This window comes from Piliocolobus tephrosceles, chromosome 5 (assembly GCF_002776525.5).
Source record: "Piliocolobus tephrosceles isolate RC106 chromosome 5, ASM277652v3, whole genome shotgun sequence".
NCBI lineage: Eukaryota > Metazoa > Chordata > Mammalia > Primates > Cercopithecidae > Piliocolobus > Piliocolobus tephrosceles.
This window is the reverse complement of record NC_045438.1, coordinates 63970541-63976162: the sequence shown is the minus strand read 5'-3', so window position 1 is coordinate 63976162 and position 5622 is coordinate 63970541.

Genomic DNA, 5622 nt, shown 5'->3' with positions numbered 1-5622 from the left:
TTCTGAAATTACTTACTAGAATAGGACAACAGAGTACTGTGTGAACTAGATCTGTTGGAAACAAAGCATAGGAGAACATATGATGCTTTTCACTTCATTGGCAGAGATCAAATACGTGGTCCTGATATACTCATCCACATAATAAAGAATTGTAGCTTCTTCTCAAATATTATTGGCCACATTCAAACTGGAGTACCTGATTTTACATAACAATTGTTTCTACAAATGTTGAAACAGTAACCTGGATAAAGTAGGTCCTAAACCTGCTGTGAAGGGAAGACCGCAATGTTTTTCAAATCTGAAAGGCCCAGATTGGCAATCCAGGCAGATCAAATTCAGTGACTAATTGCTCAATCTAATCATTGACTTTTTCTCAGCATCTATGATGTGTGTCTCTAAATATTGCCCCTGTAGGTCACATCATCCCTTCTATAAAACAGAGAGGACACCTCACAGGTTTTCTATACCTTGGAACACAGCAAATTTTAAGTACTGGCAGAAAGGGAATTTAGAAAACAACCCTGTGAAGAAAAGGAGGCTGATGTTGCACAAATACTGAACTATAGTTTCAAGATGCACAAAACACTGTTCTTAATTCTGATTACTTCACTAGTAAGTAAGTGAAATTGCTTTAATTGGAGCTTCTAGAAGCCCTTCTGGGAAATGAGAGGTAGCTCGATGCAGTGGAATGCAGTGGAATGAGTATTTCAAAGAGCACTGGACTCAGCGTCAGGAGCTCTGGGTTCTGGGGACGGTCTCTGTCTCTCAGTGAGTAAGCAAAGACAAGTTGTCTCTAAGGTTCTCACTTTCCTCATCCATAAAATGACTACATTAGAGGAGTGCCTTGTGACTTATGTGTTCTGTGATTCCGGGCTAAATGGAAGCCAAGTTAGACTGTGTAATTCACAGAAAATTAGGAGACTGAAGAAAGCTTGGCAGCCAGTATCTCCCTGGATGTAGTCTGTGCTCTGCTTTCTTTAGTCATTCTTTTGTTTTCAGAAAGCCAAAAATGACCTGCACTGCTTCCAAAGGTTTGGAGATCCAGAGGACCTGTCCCTGTTCCCTTTCTACCCCATTGCTGAGGCTGAGCAAAAATGAGCCCCTCACCTCAAGCTTCAGCAGCTTTCATCGAGTATCATCAGGCAGGTTCACTCATACATTCCACATTTACAAAGCACCACTATGTGCCAGGGTGCAAGGGACTAGAAAGATCTAGAAAGATGTTTCTACTTGATTATTCTCGGAGCCAGAGAATGTCAAGATGCAGCAGGACTCTAGAAGCCTCAGAGTCTCAGCCTGACCTTAGAACTGAATTTTTGCCCAACCAAGGGTGTGAATAAATGCAGACATGATTTGTTATTTGTTAAGGTTGTGTGTGTGTGTGTGTGTGTGTGTGTGTATGCGCGGGGGGTCACACAGAGCACTGTCTTCTTGTTGCTGTTAGCAAGTGTTCATCTTCCTACTTGTGGGGAGTAACAGACTACTTTTGGCAACGCAGTGCTCAAAAGTGTCAAGAAAAAACCCTGCAACTCAGGACCCACTGGATTCTAGAGAACAAGGGTCCCTTTTCTGGATTGTTCTTGTTTACTTGGGGGGTAAATTTGGATAGGAATCAAACAACTTGTAGAGAGATCCACAGCAGAATCAACAGCAAGCCTGCAAACACTGTTTCTTTCATTCTGGCACTTAGCAAGCACCTACTATGTGCCATACACTGCTCCATGCCCCACCTCCTCTCTCACCATCCATTGGGCAAACAACAACCATAGGTTGAATTATGATGTGGAAGCAAATGCAAATCAACTTCCTCCTTCATATAAACAAACAAACAAACAAACAAAAACTTGTGTCAGTGTTTTTTGGATACTCAACATCAAAACTCAGCCAAGCTCAGCTGGTAGGTTTTCCCAGCCATTTCCTGGGTCTGAGCATCTCTTTACTCTGCATGTCAGTAAGGGGAATGGTATTTTAAAGGAGTGACTCTCTAGAGGCTGAATGGCCTCTGTGAGGGGGTTGGTCCCTGGTTGGGGAAGGGGTCTCTTTAACACCAGTTCCATCAGCTCTGCTTGCTGATGGGAAAGCTTGTCCTTTCACCTTTAGTATTTTAATTTAGAAGAATGTGTGTGTTTGGAGGGGGTGTTAATGGAAAAAAAGTCACCATTTTTAGAAAAGCTAGTGAATGGCAGAGTTAGCAGTCAACCTCAGATAGTCTGAAACTTAGAGGGGTGCTCTGTACCCCTGCCTCTCTCATACAACCTAGTTAATAGGATTCTCTTTAACAGGGCATTAGCAGAGGAATGAGCTATAATACAATACAGTCCTGAGAGGACTGTAGAATCAGTAGATTCTCCTAACACAAGGCCAGCTTTCCAGGGCAATTCTGGACAGCCTATCCCACTGCACACTCGTTTAGGGCTCCTTGACATATATTTCCAGTGTCCTGTGTTTCATCCCAATCTAAAACATTTATCACCTTTTATGTGTCTGTTCCACGCTACATTGAGATAGGAGTCATGTCATTAATCTCCTATATCCCCAGGGTCTGGCATGCAGTATTTGATGAGTGGGTAGATTGATGGATGGGCAGAAATACCTCTTGATCCATGGTCTTCTCATGGTCTTATTTCCTATCTCTTGGACCAAAATGTAAACATCTTTCAATAAAAGATACCTTCCCTGCGTTTTAGGCTTTGGTTTTGGTTGAGAGCTCCATACTCACAAGCGCTTACGGAGGAAACTAGGGGCTATGTCTGAACCTGTTTAGAAGGGTTTCAGAACCTCTGAGGGTGTGGCTATCCCCACCACCCTCCAAAGCTATAAACTTATCCTTGTAACTTAAGGTCTTGTCTCTGTTAAAAGATAATTCTGAAGACAGATGGTATTTGCCCCTTATCAATCATTTCCTTTAATGGAACACAGGAAAAATCTTTGAAAGTTAAGACTGAACAGGGTGAGAATCCTTTTACAAATAACAATCTGGAGCCCAGAGAGGTCTAGTCACTTCCCTAAGGTCTTGAATTCCAATCTTGTGGTTTCCAACATTTAGCCTGGCTGTGCCTCCCCTGGCCCCTCAGGGCATCTGCAGGTGACTTCCCTTATTCGTTTATGCAGCACCTACTATGAATCAGGCAGCATGCTGGGGCCTGTGGATAGAAAGATGAAGAGCCACAGTCTTTGTCCTGCAGAGGCTTTCTTCTCTGAGCGGTACCCATAGTAGCCCCAAGTTTCTACGCCTTAAATTCGAGGTCCCCCGTGGCCTGCAGCAGCTTTGCCTGAGTAGAAGGCAGCCGGCACTAAGGCTCCAGGCTTCTTTGGGACCTGGTGGGCGACGGGGCCTCAGCCCCTCCCGCCTACCCTGGAGCTTGTTGCCGCCGTTACCACTGAACCAATCATGCCAGAAAGTCATCACGATGATTTCAGAACTGTATTGTGATTTATGCAAAGCGCGCCGATAATTACAGCCGGGCGCACAGAACACAGGATGCATATGCTGCGGGTGTGTGCGCGCAGTGTTGTGCCTTTTGCCAGGGCTGAATGGGGTGTGTGTGTATTCCGTAGGCATCTTCTTGACACCCTGCTTGATTAAGGACTGGTGACAGGAAAAAGAGGGAAGATACCCATTTTGATTTTGAGACAATTTGATGAGCCTTGGGAGTATTTTCCAGAAGTTTTGGTGCCTACAAATGAGCCAGCCTGGCGGGAGTGTTTGAGAGTAGGGGAAGAGGTGGTTTGGAGCCCAGGAAAGCCATCGTCCAGCCCCCGCACAGGCAAAGCAATTCCTAGTTCTCCTTCTCGAAACAGACCCCTAAATGCTTCCCCTGGAGACAGGCCTGCGTCTAGTCACCACCCCCCAAACTGCCCTCATCTTCGCCCGAGATAAATTAGTTCCACCCTTGAAGTTCTTTGTCCTTAACCAAGCACCGTCTTTCGCGACCGCGTTATGGGGGTGGTGGTGGTGGTGGCTGAAGCAAGCGGATTTCTGGCGTGAACCAGAACCTGAGGATTCCAAACGAAGCCTGGCATCTTATTGTGTTTCTCAAATCCTGCCCGAAATTCCTCCCCTCTCTGTGCGCCGAGTTCGAGAAAGTGCCACGCCGCCGGTCGGGCTAGCTCCACAAGCAGCTGTACAAGTTGGCTGTAAAAAACGCTGATTTCTCATCCTGTCACCTAATAAAACTCTACGCGCTTATGGCCTCGTCCCACAATTCCCCAATCTTGTCCCAATTCGGAAAACGGAGGAGGAGGGAATAACTTGAGAGATAAAGGTCCCCCATCTTGCTCTTTCCAGCGGACCCCAGCCTTGGTCGCGGCGTTCCACTCGGGAGGACACAGGCTCTGGTGTGTGTGGTGTGAGCGACCCCGAGCTCGAGGCCAAGCCAAGGCTGGGCAGAAAGTTGCAATCACGTGCTATCGCAGCCCACGGGAGCGCACAGCCCGCTCCCCCTGGGACGCCCGGGCCGAGGATCTGCTGCGCCCTCCCAGGGCTCGGGGGACTCCAGCATTCACTTGCACGCACAGGCAAACTCTGATTGAAAGCCTGGGATGACACCAAGTCTGGAGAAAGAGGGACTGGGGGTGGGCTGGCCGAATTGCAGAGCGCGGGCCACAGCTCCCCTCCCCGCGAACATCGAGCGGAGGGCGGGAGGTGTAACCTCTGACCTCTGGCCGGGCCCACGCCCTGAGCAGGGACTGGGAAGCTCTTGTTGGACAAGTTCAAGCTGCCGAGAGAGCTTAAATAGAATTAATCTCTTAGAGATCGGGGATCATCGCTCCCTCGGCATGCGCTCTCCCAGCACCGCGCACAGAGCAAGGCGCGAGAGAGCTCAGGAATCGCGGGAAGGCAAACGGAATGGGGCCAGGGTAGGGGATGAGACCCGCTCTTCATGATCCCTCCGCCCGGAGAGCGGGAACCCGCGATGCCCGCAGAGGACAAGCCGTGGGAGGGAACGCTCTGCCCTCCTGCCGCCCGGGTGCAGATAATGGAGCCGACAAGAGATTCGTTCAGCGTCGGATGGGCCAGCTCTGCTTGGGGAAGCTGGCGGCACCCTCCCCTCAGCTGGAGACCAAACCCACCTCGCGAAGGCCGAAGGAACGCGGAACCTCCAGAAGACCCCATCCTCAGCCCTGACTTTCCGTAGATACGTGCAAAATGAGTAAATTACTCACCTCGGGCCAGATCCAAGTTTTACCCAACAGAAGGGGCACGGGACCAAGAATGAACCAACTCACATGGCCGTGTCCGGCGCGCACAATCACACGCCAGCACACAGCCACCCAATTTCTTCCGCGAATCTATCTGGCACTCTGGAGAGAGGGGGAAAAGCGTTTTGAGAAAGCCCCGTCACCCCTCCCCTTCCTTCTTGCCGTGAAATATACGAATTCATTTTTTATTACGAGCCGCACCGTCCTCACCATCACGCACGCACAGAGCCACACTCCCGTATTCACACTTTCTAACTCGTAAGCTCTGAGAGCGCCTGCATTTTCTTTGGGAGCCGCTTGGAGGTTCATTAATATCATTAGCATTTAACCCCCTCCCTCTTCCCATCCCCTCCCCGCACATGGCTGACGTCAGACCCCGCCAGGAGTTGGGGGAAAAGCTAAGTGGGCCAGGGACGCCCT